Raw genomic sequence first — 16,407 nt, 5'->3', positions numbered from 1 at the left:
ATTACCAGTCTGTTGATCTTTGCCTGCTATTTCTATGAGAACATGCAGTAATACAGCAACATCAAAGCCATGACATTGCAACAGATAACAGCAACGTAATAGAAAACATAAATTAAAGCAATCCTTTTGTTGGGAATAATAAAAGATTGTGAAAATAACAAAAGAAAAAAAAAAAGAAGCAGCCAGGTATAATTACAAAGATATAACAGCAGGGAAAATAAACAAGTATTTCAGTAAAGATGCAGACAAAGTTGCTGCACAGGTGTGTGTATAAAGTATATATTACTATTGAAAGAGATGCAATAATATCAAGAAGACATGTATGTCTTCAATGTGTACAATACTGTCCAGTAGACACAGGTTACAATATATTCTTCAGAAACAATGATATAATGTCAAACAGTTGACAGTTACAACAATACCATATAATGGAAAACTTAAGCCTCAGAGAATTGCCTTTCTCTTGACAGTTGTTTTGCAGTAATTTCTCAATCAATAATACCATTCCAGCACTGGTCACCATGACAACATTTACAGTTCCTATCTGGGGAGATTCTCATTGCAAAGAATCATTATTGAAAAGAAATGGTTGGGAAGGAAGGTTTAATGAAGCATCAACAAAACTGCCTTTCCATCCTGGCCCATCTCCTCATTCCTGAATTTGACCCCTGTGTCCAGTACCTCCATGCAGGCAATGGTAATGATCCTGAGGCTGTGTGAAGAAATGAAATGCATGATACAACCCCCATTGCTCATAGCCCAAGATCATCAGCAGGGTAGGAACTTGGTGTGCATTGTCATGGGCATTGCAGAACCACTTGTCATACATTCTGTTCTGGCCCTGGTTGAAGTGGATTTCTTGAGGTGCTTGAGCTTGTTCAGCAAGAGTTTCAACAAAATCATATGGTTTTCACCCTCATCACATTGCACCTGGACCTGATGACCTTCTGCACCACATACCTGATAGTGGATTCCACCACCCCAGCAATGCTTGGCAATGGGCCTCAATGGCTTTCATGACCTGCTGGATAAAAATTTAGCCATCATGATAATGTCTGACCACTAAAAATATTTCTTTCTCTTGGCCAGAAACGACACCTCTTTTGCAGGTCTCCCATTCTTTCTCAAATCTGAACACAAAAGATCTATCCTTGTTCAAGAAGCTGATGATCTCTAAATCACTGTGGTTGACAGCTAGAGCCATGACCTTTATATTTCCTGGACCAGACTTATCTGTCTTGTTAGTGTTGTCAATAATGTTACAGAGAAATGAAAAAGAATTTGGAACATGTCATGTAACATTACATTAGGTTATCTTTCATCTTTGTCCCTATAAATTTATGTTCATAAATACCCCGATTTCTCAGTGTAGAAGTACCACAACAACTGGAATCATTTTTAATAGGCTACCATTTCATTGTGGCAATTTTACACTAAGATTCTAGACATGATTCAGATCATGTGACTTGGAAGTTAATGGTGTGGTGTTAGCTAACAAATGAAAAGATGGGTTTAATTTCATCATTGTTAATAGTATTTCAAACTGATCAGATCAGCTAAATATTAGCTGGCCTATTTTTTCACAGTACTGGCTTATTAATGTAATAAAGAAGTCTGTAACTACACCGGGACATTTTAAACTGTGTATTTATACTTCAATGTAATTTCTTAGTATGGTGAGGAATATATCTTTTTAGATTCAATTCTTATTTGTGATAAAAGTTTGATAAAGGAATATATGGAAGGTGTGTAGCAATTGTAGATATAACTGATTGGCAATTTATCAGGGAAAGGACTGAAGGACAGAGAGGTAGATAGGGAGGATGATACAGCAGGGGAGAGAAAGTGAGAGAGAAAAGGGACCAGAGAGATCAAATAGGCAGAGAAAGAAAATGTGTGTGAAATAACAAATGAGTCATACAAGGTGTTAATAAAAATTACAAATATTTCCTTCAGTTTTATTATCAATTGTGAATATCAATTCTAAATAAATGATTTCATTGGAAAGAGTTAAACAAACCCACCTGCTGTTGTGTGCTGTTTCCTAGGCTTGGTGATGACTATGGCCTAAACACTTGCCCTTTTGGCCTTCTTAGCTCTATTTTGAAACGTTCTTTAGAGCCTGAAAGACAAAGAAAGAATGAATGAAGGTGTGTGTGCAAGCATGCATGAGTGCATGTGTGAGAGTGCAGGAATACATGTATGACCATTCATTTTTTCTGAGCTGTATACACATGTGAGCATATGCATATGTATTGCTCAGAAAAGAAGAATGGTCAAAGATCATATAGACAAGATTAGTATTTACAATGAACAATACACTCACCTAGGTGTGTGTGTATATGAGAATATATGTATGATCATTCATTTTTTCTGAGCTATATACACGTGTAAGTTATGCATAGGCTTTGCTCAGAAAAGAGGAGTGGTCAAAAACCATATAGTCAAAATTAATATTTACAATGAACAATACACTCACCAAGGCTGTGTGTGTGTGTGTTTTAAATTTAAATCCAGCTTTTGTATGTTTCATTCAAAGTTTAAATTTTACAACATTATTTGGCACAAAGGTAACTTTGTTCTGGTTGTAGAATGAACGAGAAAGTATTTGTAATGGGGGTGAAAAATATGGAACTGCAGGAGCATCAATTGAAGCTAATGATAACTGGACAGCAAGTATAAACCTTTCAAGGTGTCGGACAGATTGACAATGTGATATATACTCAGCAGGAGTATGGGAGAGCAATGTAACAATGTAAATCACACCAAAACAACCAGTATTACAGATGTACTTAATACACCACTCAGAGTTTGAGTCTCCAATTGGGGATCATGGAGAGAGAGAGAGAGAGAGAGAGAGAGAGAGAGAGAGAGAGAGAGAGAGAGAGGGAGAGAGGGAGAGAGAGAGAGAGAGAGAGAGAGAAAGGGTGGGAAGAGAGAAAGAGAGAATGTACCTGTGTCTGTATGTATATCTTAGTGTAAATATACATGCACCTATAGTGTGTGTGTATGTACCAAATTAGTAGATGGAAACAGTACAGAAGCCTATTGTATGCATATGCTTACACACACATGTATGTGTGTGTGGGTGTGAGTGAGTTTGTGTGTGTGTATGTTTGTCTTCCATGTGTTTCCCCACTGACACTGAGTCAACGTTGCAGTTGTTTATGTCACCTGTAAACACTAGATCCTGTGACTTGTCGGTTTCTTGTGAAGAAAGGAATAAAAATATCTGACCTGAAATACAACTCAGTGTTGAAACAGGAAGGGTATCCAACCATAAAATACTATTAAGGTTCATTAAACATTTGCCTGAATAGAAAAAAAAGTGGATGTAAAAAACAGTAAACTATGTGTGAAGCTCTCTCTCTCTCTCTCTCTCTCTCTTATATATATATATATATATATATATATATATATATATATATATATATATATATATATATATCTATATATATATATATAAAACACGTGTTTTATATAAATAAGTAAGATCTCTGTATTTTCACAGAATTATATTTGATAAGTTCGAAAGATGAACGAAAGCGCTAATATATGTATAAAATAAATGAAAGAAGTTATTCCAAAATTCTGACGACTTTTTTTCAATATTTAATTCTGTACATCACACCTAACACTCTACACACACACATATATATATATATATTATCTAGGTGAACAAATTAGCACTAATAATGAGTGTTAGAGTATAGTACCCAATGTAAGGAGAGTGTCGAAAAAGCTCTGGGAGTTATTAACTCTAATTGGCAACAAAAAGCGTTTCCCTCATAGAAAAGGGCAGATTGTACAATGCTTATACACAAAGTGCACTGCTGCATGGCAGTGCAAGATGGGTTTTGAATGCAGAAGATTTGTGGAGACTAGAAAGGAATGAAACAAGCATGCTGCACTGGATGTGTAATGTTAGTGTGCAGGTATGATGGAGTAACTGAATAAGTTGAGAAAAAAAATGGATATAATAAAAATCAGATGTAGTGTGTAAGAAAGACAGCTGTGCTGGTACAGGCATGTGATATTTATAGATAAAGACAACTGTATAAAGAAGTGTCATATGCTCAAATTAAATATAGTCTGTAGTGGAGGGAAATGAAGAAAGACTTTTGATGAAGTGGTGAAGACTGATCTCAAGAGGTTGTATTACATGCAGGAAAAGATAAAAGACTATATTGATTGGCAATTCACATTATTGAAGATGATCTGGCCAAAAAAGACTGCTCCAGCAGTGGAAGCATGGTGAACTGAAAATTACAAAGTGGTGGGAGTGACATAGACTGAGAGATACATCATCATCATCATCATTTTTGATGTTCATTTTCCATGCTTGTATTGGTCAGACAGATTTCCCATGGTCAAATACCTGAATTTTTACACGTTTTAAAGCAAGGTAATATATTTTCATGAAAGATTGTAAAAGAAACACACTGCTTGCATGATAGCATGATAGTAGTGCTTACTAACACTGTGACATCATGTCAAGACAAAGATACAAGCAGACACACACACACACACAGAGGCACACAAAAGGAGCTTCTTTCAGTTTCTGCCAACTGGATCTACTCACAAAGATTTGACTGGCTTAGAGCTACAGTAGAAGACACATGCCCAAGGTGCCATGGAATGGGACTGAATCCCAAAACATGCAGCTGGGAAGCAAACCACACAGCAAAGAGTCTAGTCTAAATAGCAAAGGGTCTACATTGTGTACTCCTGAGTAGAAGTCACCACATGTATGTTTGTGTGAGATAGAGAGAATAAGCAAAGACTATTGGGGTGTTAGCAACTGAGAAGAGAAAGAAATGTGACACATACAAGATGATGGATTTTAACATTGTACTAAATGATGTCACCATATTGACAGCACAGTGTAACCATACAGATTACAGTGCCACCAAACAGGCTGTACACTCTCACCAGATTCTAATTATCAAATTAATCACTTATGAAATGTCTTACACTGAAATTCAAATGAAATGATTTGATTGCTGAAATGACCCCCTCCCCCCATCTACAGAATCATTTCTTGCTTGTCAGACAAAAATTAGCTCCAAGTAAGAAAGGAATCAGTATCTGAGAATACTTCACTCAGATCATCTACAGAAATACCATTATTGATAAATGTTGTTGGTGTGTCGTTTGAGTAGCTAGTCATGGAACAATGCCAGCCAATACTGCATTGGATCATATCATAGCCAAAACCTCCACACACACACACACACACACACACACACACACACACACACACACACAGTTAAATCAAAGAAAATGAAAAATGAGGAAAATATAGATTCTGTATGAAAGATAAGTCTAAAAATAGTAAAAGTTTATAGAAATATGATGGGGACAAATGGAAGAAAACTGACCAAATGTTAAGAATGGATAGAGGATGGGAAAGACAAAGAGAAAGTAAGATAAAGACTGTATGTATATATATATATATATAGTGTTTGTGTATGTTTATTTGAGAGAGAGAGAGAGAGAGAGAGAGAAAGAGAAGACTATTCTTTAGACAATGAATGGACAGAGAAGAACTAAACATAAAATACAATTGCTGCCAGCCAAAGTAGCCTCTATCAGGCTGGCATTCCATGTCAATACATAATGGTAAGGCTGTCATCAATGCTCATTGATTGATTAATGATAGAGATTGCTCCAAGCAGTCTAACAACAACTGGCTTATTGCCTGAAATTCTTTGGAAACCAACTTGAAAACAGGATTGCATATTTTAACTCGGTTCCTATTTATAATTTCCCTGTTGCCATATGCATATTATATTATGTCTCTGAATGTGCATGATGATATATATGTGTATGTATTCACACACGTGTGTGTGTGTGTGTCTTTGCTTTTAGAATAGGCACACCATATCGCTGTGTGTTGTAAAAGATGACTAAAAGGCTTAGCATCAAGAAGAGCATCTGGCCATAAAACACTACCTCAAAGAGTTCTGTTCTATACGTGTCAGCACGGAAAGGCAATCACCATACATCACTCACTCTCCCTATGCATTATGTTTCTCTCTTCTTAAGCTTTTGCAACCTACCCAGCTACACATCATTTCCTTTTCTCTCATAACTCTCCTGTCTACTGAATTGTTATTCTTCTGATGCTCTTCACCCGCCTGTACTGCCAATCAGCACCTACAACACCTCTACAACTCATATGTAACACTGATAACCTCTTGACCTAATACTACATTTACCTCTTATACTCTTCTCAATTTCTAAACATCATCTACTCTTCCTTACTTTCCATCCAACTCATATTTATCATCAACTCTCGCTGCTTCAACCCTTGTTTATCATTTAGTATATTCGCACTTTGATTCCATTTCTAATCATTCTTCTCTCTCCAGCCTCTTGCAACCTCTACTCAGTCATTCTTTCAGTTCTGCTGCTGCCAGAGTTCATCCTGACACTTTTGACAGCACCACCCTTATCTCACTTTCCAGCTTCAACCCAATTACTCCTACCCACTCTTGAATAATGTGAGAAGCCATGTATTTCTTCTACTGCAAGCAACCTGTTCCGGAAGAGTGAAGGGTGGAGTGGGGGTGGGTGATTGGGGTTCTTTCATACTTTAACCTTTCATCTCCTAGCATAAAGCTAATACCTCTCTCTCTTTATTGTAGCCCCATTCAGTCAAAAGGAATCTCGGTCTTGTGAGCTACATTGCAACTTCACTAGTGTTGGTGCTATGAGTGTGAACAAAATATAGTGTCCATAGATCCATGACTGTGGTCAGTGAAGCAGTTGTATAACATAGTCAAAATACACAACAATAAACACAAACATGATGATGAAGATGATGATAGTAGTGGGTCCTCCGTCAGTTTTAAAAATGGATAGTTAGTTGTTTGATCAACTGAGTTAACTACTTGGTAAATGAATGTATAAGTGGTTGAGTATACTACCGACACTAAGGATCCTCCTGGGGCACCTCAGAAAATATATTTCCTGTGTTCTTAGTATTTATTGTGCTTGTGCATCTGCCCATAATTCCACTGTACTATTTGTGTATCCATAGTTTGCATTGGGCACACTGTTTTGAATTTCTACTTACTTCTTTTCTACATACTGAGCAAGGCCATTTCCCTAATGGTAGCAGGGCCCTATCTAATTTCTTGCTTACTAATACTTTGTTCAATTAACTTTGAAGCCCTTTGATTCCAAGTTTTCCTTTTATGCCTTCTCTCATCTTACTACAGATTCAGCTATAAGGACAAAATCATCAGTATATGCTTAATTTCTAAGGGTTTCTCATTGTGGCTGCTCTAAAGTCGTGGACTTGATAGGAAGAGTAATTGGATAGCTAGGTGACAGTTTTCAGCACCAAAAAAGAAAGTTTGTGCAAATGTTTGCTAACTGGCGATGGGCTCTTGCTTATGTCCAAATATTTCCACTCAATGATTTACTGTTACCTTTGATCACTAAACAACTAGGGCCAGGTATTTGTGAGAAGAGAAAAGATGTCCGTCTAGGCACCAAAAAGTTCTTAAGAGTCTTTGTTTGGGAGGCTGAAGAGGAGAAAAAGTCACATATACGAGTGTGTGCTTGTGTGTGTGTGTGTGTGTGCATGTCACACCCTTACATACATGATGGTTTGTCAAGGAAACAAATCAAGTATGACATTAAGAAGTAGTGGCTGAGGTGGGTAGGAGCAGTGAGATCAGAAAGACACATTGCATATAAACATTAAGCTAGCTCTTTCTTTCAATTGCGCCATAAACCAAATAATTACATACTGCAGTCCATTTGTTAAATTATTACTAAAACTATTTTGTAATTGATATTAAAACCACAGAATCTGTTGAATGTATGAAAAACATTTAAGTACAGGCACAGTACTTGCATCAGATGGAAAGAGATTTTATAGGAAAATAAATACTTCAGATAAAATTTTTAAAATAATATATTCCCAAAGAAATTCAAAATTCAAGTGAACTGCATTTGCTTTTTGATGTCTTTACACAGGTCTGGCAAAAATCTATGCACATGTGCTAATATGTATCTCCCTAAAGATGGCTGCTACAGGTAAACAACTACTGCTTGTAAAAATGGATAACATAATAATAATAATGGTTTCAAACTTTGGCACAAAGTCAGTAATTTTGTGTTCAACTGGAATTTTACCAAGCCTAAATGGACGAAAAGCAAAGCTGACCTTGGCAGAGTTTGAACTCAGAGCATTAAGTTGGACAAAAAGCTGCTAAGCATTTTGTCCCATGTGCTAACGATTCTGATACTAATAATGTTGTCTGACATGTACAAGTCTAACTTTTTTTCAGTAAGGTGCTTATTACCATCACAAACAGAATGTCTTACATTAATATTAAATCAAAATTGCAATGTTATCACATAATACACTTATCGATAATAAGGATATCACTTAAATAAGTTAACAGTTAATGATGTTAGTTCAGTTTTAATTTAGTATCAATCTATCAGAGTCCACCTTGCCCTTCTTTCATTGTACTGACTACATGATACAGAATTCTTGCCTGATCCTGTTTTCTGATTATCTAGAGTTTGAGATGCTCTTATTAGCATGGCTTCAAGTTAGCATGTTGACTGTAACTACATGCATATATCAGGTTTGGGGGCTTGTAACTGCAGTAAATATTGGAATGAAGTTTCTAACAACCAAACAGCAGAATGGGGTTTGTAAGTCAGGCAAATACCAGAATGAGGCCTATAACTACAGCAAATGTCAGAATGGAAATGATGAACCTGGCAAATGTTACCAAGTTATGAGAAATAAAATAGAAATAAAAACACACACAAACACACATGCACAATATATATATATACACACATATATAAATATATATATAAAGATCAAGAGCTAGGCTAGGCTGATAATGTATGTTCGTTCTTTGATGTCATTAGTATAAACAGAGTCAGGAAGAAGTATTACAGACAATACTAGAGGGTGGGTGGGGATAATGGTCTCTGTAAACTTGGTCAACATGACCTGTGAAAACTGAGATAGAGACAGTGGAGGAAGTTATCAACTTTAATTTGTTTGTAAAGAATTTCTAATTAAAGTCAAGTTAAAATGACATCAACCTAGTTCTGTGTGAAACATCACTGAACCTTCCAGAATAGTGAGATTACTGGAATACAGTAGTCAATGTACAGGATTAGTTGAAAGACTATGAAGAATAGAAAGGACAAACTGCATATATCCCATGAACTTATGTATGCAAACTGCCTCAACACACTTGTGTGTGTATGTATAGATACACATACAGACCCGAGCATATATACACTCACAACACATGTACATATAATTTTTATTATAAAACAATTATAGCAGCAGTACAAAGACAAGATGAAGTTGTTTCTTACATTTGTTGATCTGGAGAAAAACTCTGATAGGGTTCCTTTGTGAAGTACTGATATGGGCATTAAGGGAGTTAGGTGTATAGGAATGGTAGGTTATAATAGTAATGCTGTCATATGAGAGAGAACAGTTCTGCAGTAAAAGAATGCGAACAGTGATGAGTTTGAAGTGAAGGTTGGAGTGCATCAGGGATCAGAGTTAAACTCACTACTATTTATAGTTGTGATAGCAGTGGGATGATAAAAAAATGTGGTGTGAGAGGGTTATTTATAAATGTGGCAGCTACATTTATATGTAAGATAGATATGGTGGTAATGTTGAGCAGGATCTTGAAAATGGCATGAAGACAAAAGGTTTGGAAACATTTTGTTACTAAAGTGATATGTTGAATAGTATTTCAAGTAATTAAACAAAATTTTGATTTTGAATTGTCTTCCTTGCTTGTGTTTGGTTTAGTTAAACACTGTTCACTAATGTTTACGTCACCTCATTATAGGTTTAGTTTTGATTAATCAAAGCTGTTATACTCACCATATAAAATATGATGGCAAAAAAAAAAAAAGATTGTGATTTAATAGGTTCTATTTTCAGTTGGCTATCTGAAGTTGTTTGTCACATAATGTCAATGGTAAGTTATAGGTTTATCCTCCAAACAAACAGTAAAAACAACATATATGCAATATAAAAAACAAAACAAAACAAATAGATTAATAAGTTAGATAGAAGCCTAATCTTGCTTGTTTTCAGTTGTACATAAATGTACAACAGAGAACAAAAGTCTCAATTTAAATTAGGTATATGTCACCTAGAGTTGAAAATTTCAAGTAAAAACAACTCTCACTTCCTTGTGAAATGGTAGTTATCTGACTATATAAAAGCAAACACTGACTGTGAATGAGTTGCATAACTACATAACAGCAGGCATACAAAAACAGATTTTGAACACAGAGTTGCAAATAATTTCACTCATATCTTCACCTCAAAGCTGATAGAAAATCTTAATTTCAAAGATAGCTTTACTTGTAAAGTAACAATGATAATGTAAAGTAAATATATTCGTAGCAAATCCACTTTCACTGATAATTAGCCAAAGAGAGAGAGCCTCTACGTGGTTGTTAAACCTGTTAGAAATTAGAAACCAAAATTCCCCCAATCACCTTATATATGAGGACACATTAGATAATGAAAACCTGTATATCCTTAAAAAGATGAGATGGTCACAACTAAGGAATGCTTTTGATCATACATTCATCCTGATCAGGGCAGACCTGGCGTTAAACAATAACAAATATTCTGTGACAAACTCTGACATTACAAATGTTGGTGAAAGCCACAATTTTACTGTTACCATCTCATTAAAACATTCATTTGTTGTAGTTTGATAAAGTCATCATAACTGAAACAGGCTTCTACACTGTTTTGGAGACATTCACATTTTGTATTGTTAGACCAGTGGCTCCCAAAGTAAGTGTTACTGCCCCCTCTGGGCATGGTGGAAAGATCCAGTGGGGCTGCATTGAAGAAAAGTGGGGTGATAATGGGTGGCCAAATAGAGTAGTGGATGTAAAATTAGGTTAAGTTGAAGAAAAGTGGTCTTGTTTGTGGTGTTGGTGAGTGGTCAGAGGCGCTAGGAATGTGACATGGGAGGCAAGGGAGTGTCAGCCCAAAAGAGTTTGGGAACCACTGTGTTAGACAATACTGAACCATACTGTTTGCATAATACTGTACAGTTGTACAGTGTCATACAAACAGTTGTACAGTATCATACATACACTAACATACAGTGTGTATAACTGTATAGTATTGTGATATTGTACATACAAACACATCTCTATTTATAGATATATATGATATTACATATTTACAGCAGGTCCTCAAAAAATGTATACTTCCTTTGACTGAATACACACAAATATACATATTATCATTTTACATCTGCTTTCTATGCTGGCATAGGTCAGATGGATCATCATGGTCTTGAGTCAGTTCTTATTGGGAGCCATAGCTCTTATAGCTAGGTCAGAATACCATGTCTTGCTCATACATTTCAATTTTGGTTTGCTTTCTATGGATGGATATCCTTCTTATCACCAACAGCATACAGAATATACTGGGAATGAGGTTATCTTGTAGTCCATAAAAATTAAAGAGTCCCCATCACTCCACAATGTGTTCATTTACCCAAGAGAATGTAACAAAGAATGGAGATGAACAAATATGTGGATGATGAGCAAAGAAAATCAGAATGGGGTGGAGTGAAGGGAGCAAGAGTATGATGTTAAAGAGGAGGGAATTGAAGTGGGAGGGTGGTGCAGGCAGAGAGAGTAAAAAGAGCATCAATAATAATGGAGGTAGATAGTGATGGGTGTCATTATAGTCCTCCAAGATATAACAGATGAGTTTAAGACCGGATGCCCATGGGAACTCCTGTATGCTGATAACCTAGCTCTTCCAGTTGGATCAGTGGTGGGTCTAGAGATGAAATTCCAATTGTAGAAGCAATATCTAGAATTAACCCTTTGGCATTTAAATGACCATATCCAGCCCCAAAATTCTACCTGTTTTATGTTCAAACTGGTCAGCTCTAACTTCTCACACCTACCAAATAATGTCATTATAAAAATAGACAAACACATCATCAAAATCTTGAAGCTATGAGACTATCATATGCTCAGTTGGCTCACTAGAATTGACAATTTGGCAGATTTTGCTACCTAAGTGATCTAGTTAGCAGTGGTGGTGGTTGTTCTAAATGCAAAATAGATTAAAAACAGGGTGGAAAAATTCTGGGAGCTATTAGCTCTGCTGGCAACAAAAGGCCTCTTCCTCAGAGTAAAGAGTAGATTGTGTGATTCATGTATACAAATGCAATGCTGCATGAAATGGAAGTAACATTATAGAATGGACAGGTATTAAGCATTAAGAAAGCATATACATATGGAAGAATCTTTAGAAAATGAAACAAGTGAAATACGATTGAGAATCTGAGATGACATAACAATGAGGAAATTTGTTAACTTTGATAATAACGTAAGTGGGTGACAGTAAATTAGAAAACAAACACATCATATGTAAAGTATACTTGACTGTTTTTTATATATATTTCATTAATTGTTTGAGTGGTTTCAATCATCTATGCACTTCTTTGAATTTATTCAATACATAACCCCCCCCCCCCAAAAAAAAAAAAAAATTCACATTCTATGAAGACCATAACTTCAGCAAAAAAGCTAAGGCTATGAAAATATTCTATATCATATACATGTAGTATATTTCACATAAGCAAATAGAGGTATAGGCTGAGGTAACAGTGCATAGATGTTGTGAGGGTTGTCTGCCCAAACTGACATGACTGATGTTGCCCAGAAATGTTAAAAAAAAAAAAAAACTAGGACAGCAACCCTTCTAATAGATTGCACATGAAAAATCAACACATCCAATCAAATTTATATGAGTACAATATGTATATATCAGTGCAAGTATTTCTCCTACACATAGAGGTATCTTTAATGCCTAACCTCTCTCTCTCTCTCTCTGTCATAGATTAACAATACATATATAACAGATTACACTCTTGTTTCTTTTTATGCTTCATATTCAATAACTTGTTACCTCACAATCATGCAACTTCACTTTCCTTTCTCCTGCTTCAAACAGTCAAGTTTGCACATGAAAAAAAGATAACTTGCAATTTTGTTGGTGTTATTTTCAATTTCGATTTTGTTATGGAGATCTTAAGGCCATCAGACTATGAACCATGTTCCTTAGATTAGTATGATTAAATATTTAGTAACAAGTTAGAAGAAAGCCTGTCCCAAGAATGTTGCTTGGCCATATATTCTATGTAGACCTGCTTATATTTTATGAAAACTACAAAGTTGATTTATTTAGGAAATGTACTTGACTGCACCATGACCATCACCACCAACAACAACTACACTGAACATGGCCCAACAAGGGAACCTCCACATAGTCACTCAGTTTGATGGAACTAGAAGCCAAACTACTGTCAAATTACATTTCATTGTTTTAATATGGTTAGGACATATTACATACTGTAGTTGGAGATTTAATTTAAGAAGACTGAATGGTCATGTTTGAATATAAACCTACTGGATCAAGACTGACCTTGGGCTAAACAACAACAACAACAACAACAAAGACTTAATATGGTATTGTGGGTGCCTGGAATGCAACAGACGTTCAAGCCAGAGGGCCTAACTTTTATACAAGCCAATGGATAGAAAGCAGCAGCCAAATTTCTCTTAAATCAAAACCTACCATACAAAGAAGGGAAGGACACATAAAATAATATAGTCCTAGATGACCTCAAAAAACAGGATGGTTATGGTTGGAGAGTCTGCTCAATCAGGATTAAACTGGGACTAAATAACATTTGTAATAAAGAAAGGTAAAGTAGAGAAGGTACAGCAACTGTTTCAATACATGATATCAATGATGAATGTTCCAAAATGGCCTTAGATATAATGGCTAAAACTAAGTAAAGAACAGGATGATATAACAATAGAATACAACACACCTGTTACTCTTGACTAGGGATATCACAATTGCTCTTTATTAATAATTTCACTAATTTAGTTCAGAAGCAACAGATCCAAGCCCCAAACACAATAACTAAAGCCTGTTAGGTGACATATTTACTCACCTGTATTTAAAAAGGTAATTACATTTAACATTCACTAACACACACATACCTATAAAAAAAAAACAAAGATGCCATTGTTGAAAATTAATTATACATTCAAGTCAATATAGATCTCAGCTGTACACACAATCTATAGAAATGAATTGAACCGTTGCTGTTGTGACACTTACTTCTGTTTCTAAAACACAGTAAAGTGATGTATGATGTATAGAAAAAAAAAACATTTCTAAGGAATTGTTCAATCTATAAGTAAACAAAGATGAAGGCACAACAATTGCTAATGTTGGAAAAATTCCATTTTATGAAATATTGTAACTTGGAATAACTTAAAGGGTTTAATACAAAATATTTGCTTCTATACAATTTCCTGAATAAATAAATAAAGATAAAAACTAAACAGTAAATTTATATAGATATATGGTAGGGTCTCATATATGTAATACAGTGAGTTGAATAACTTTAACTTGAATTAGCCAAACAATTAGGAGACAAAAACTCCCTCTCTGGTTTTTAAAATATTAAACTGACAAGCAAGGGAGGTAGCCCCAATAAAAGTTGTTGATTGAAATTTTTGGAGCAAATTTGGTATTTAAAGCCAGCTGGTGAAATTAAAACATATGTTTCAACCTATTTAAACTTCATCTGTGAATTCTATTCAGTTTGCAAGACTAAGTGATCTCACTCTTGGCAGCTCAATATCTCTCTCTACTCTGCATGTATGCTCCCCCCCCCCATAGAGAAGTATATAGTAGAGAAAATGAAGTGACATGGGTTATGAAAATCAAAAATATAGCTGAGAGAAGAGATCTGTATAGAAAATACAAATACACTGAAGAGGTGTAATAAGACTAAACATGTTGCTATTAATAACCAGTTGACTTTAAAGACCAGATCCACTTCAATCTACTTTGAGTATGTTATCCAAATATCTAACATTATCTGAATTGTCTTTCTCACTTGTTTTTTTTTTTAGATTTTAAATACTCAAGAGAGAGATTTCATCTACAAACTGCTTGGCTAATCTCAATTGAGGAAAGTTTTTTTCAGTTCACTATGTGACATATGTGAGACCTTACTTTATGTGTCTTTAGATAATTTTCTTCAGCTATATTGTTGATATCATAATCAACATCTCTAATATACCCTCTATTTATATCTCATCATCATCATAGTCTTATTTCTGTTTTCCATGCGGGCATGCTTTGGATGGTTCAACAGGATCTGACAGGTTGGTGAACCACATCTTGCTTCAGTGTTTCAGTTTTGGCATGGTTTCTATGGCTGGATGCCCTTTCTAACCACTTTACAAAGTATATTGCAAGTATCTTTTGTTTTCTTGCAGCACAAGCATTTTCGAGGTTACCTTGTCATCCACGACATGAAAGAGCCATCTTAAATACTCTGTTGCATTTGCTTGATTTGGTTTGCCAACAATCTACAGATGTAATGGGTGCTTTTTTTTTTGTGGTACTAACACTAGTGGAGTGGCCTTGTAGCTCATAAGGCAAAAGACAGGTAAGAGGATAACGGAAGAAAAAGATTTATTGTTGTGAGAGGATGGTAGTAGAGAGAGTAACAAAGAATCTATTTACTACACATGTATTCACGTGTTTGTAATTATGTATGTGTGTAAGTGTCTATATCATGTGTATTTACAGGACTTGTACATATGTTCATTCCAGGAAATGCAGAATCTTTGAAATGTTTTACTAAGCTTGTTTGTACCACTAATCATTTGGACTTGAAGGATAAGAGTTGGTTTGTTTTGTGCTTTTTATGCAAGCCTGCCATTACATAGTTCAGTGCACCTATGCTAATAGTACAAATTAAAATCTATAGTTTGGATAGAAAACTTCTAAGTTTGCTAGTTCATGTAAGTATTACTCTAAGATGCTGAATGGTGAATTAAATGTTAGGAAATCTGCAAACCATTATGTAATGAAAGAACTGAGTTGTGAAATATGAGTGAGGGGTGGGAAGCAATCATCAGAATTTTCCTCTTAGAAAAGTAAATGTAAAAGCTTAACTGATTTAAGAAAACTCTGTGTGCGGCTAAAATGCATCATTAATGGTTTGGCATACTACAAGAATATACATTCTACAATGGTATATGAAGTGTGTAATCAAATTAATTAATCTCATACTTATTCTATTGATCCCTGAAGGAAAGAAGACCACAGTTCAAGGTGAACCTCGAACATAGAGAAATAATGTTTGCAGTAGTAAGGCAGTCAATAGGTTGATGAAACACAGATAACATCACTGTCCAATAAGTGTCATCATCACAAGAAATAATAAACAAGGAAGAGAGAGAGAGAGAGAGAGAGAGAGGGGGGGAGAGAGAGAGAGAGAGAGAGGGGGAGAGAGAGAGAGAGAG

At 35.4% G+C, this 16,407-nt stretch overlaps 1 protein-coding gene across 1 annotated transcript in view; it reads right to left on the bottom strand.

Annotated features, from left to right (window-relative positions):
* Positions 1-16,407, bottom strand: part of LOC106879552 (uncharacterized) — a 75,504-nt gene that overhangs the window by 7,718 nt on the left and 51,379 nt on the right. The window contains exon 2 of the mRNA XM_052968908.1: positions 2,025-2,122. The gene's annotated coding sequence lies outside the window, so the exon portion shown is untranslated. The remainder of the gene's footprint in view (positions 1-2,024; positions 2,123-16,407) is intronic.

Source organism: Octopus bimaculoides, chromosome 6, assembly GCF_001194135.2.
Source record: "Octopus bimaculoides isolate UCB-OBI-ISO-001 chromosome 6, ASM119413v2, whole genome shotgun sequence".
Lineage (NCBI taxonomy): Eukaryota > Metazoa > Mollusca > Cephalopoda > Octopoda > Octopodidae > Octopus > Octopus bimaculoides.
The sequence above is the reverse complement of the archived record's forward strand: the minus strand, read 5'-3'. Positions and strand labels throughout refer to the sequence as shown.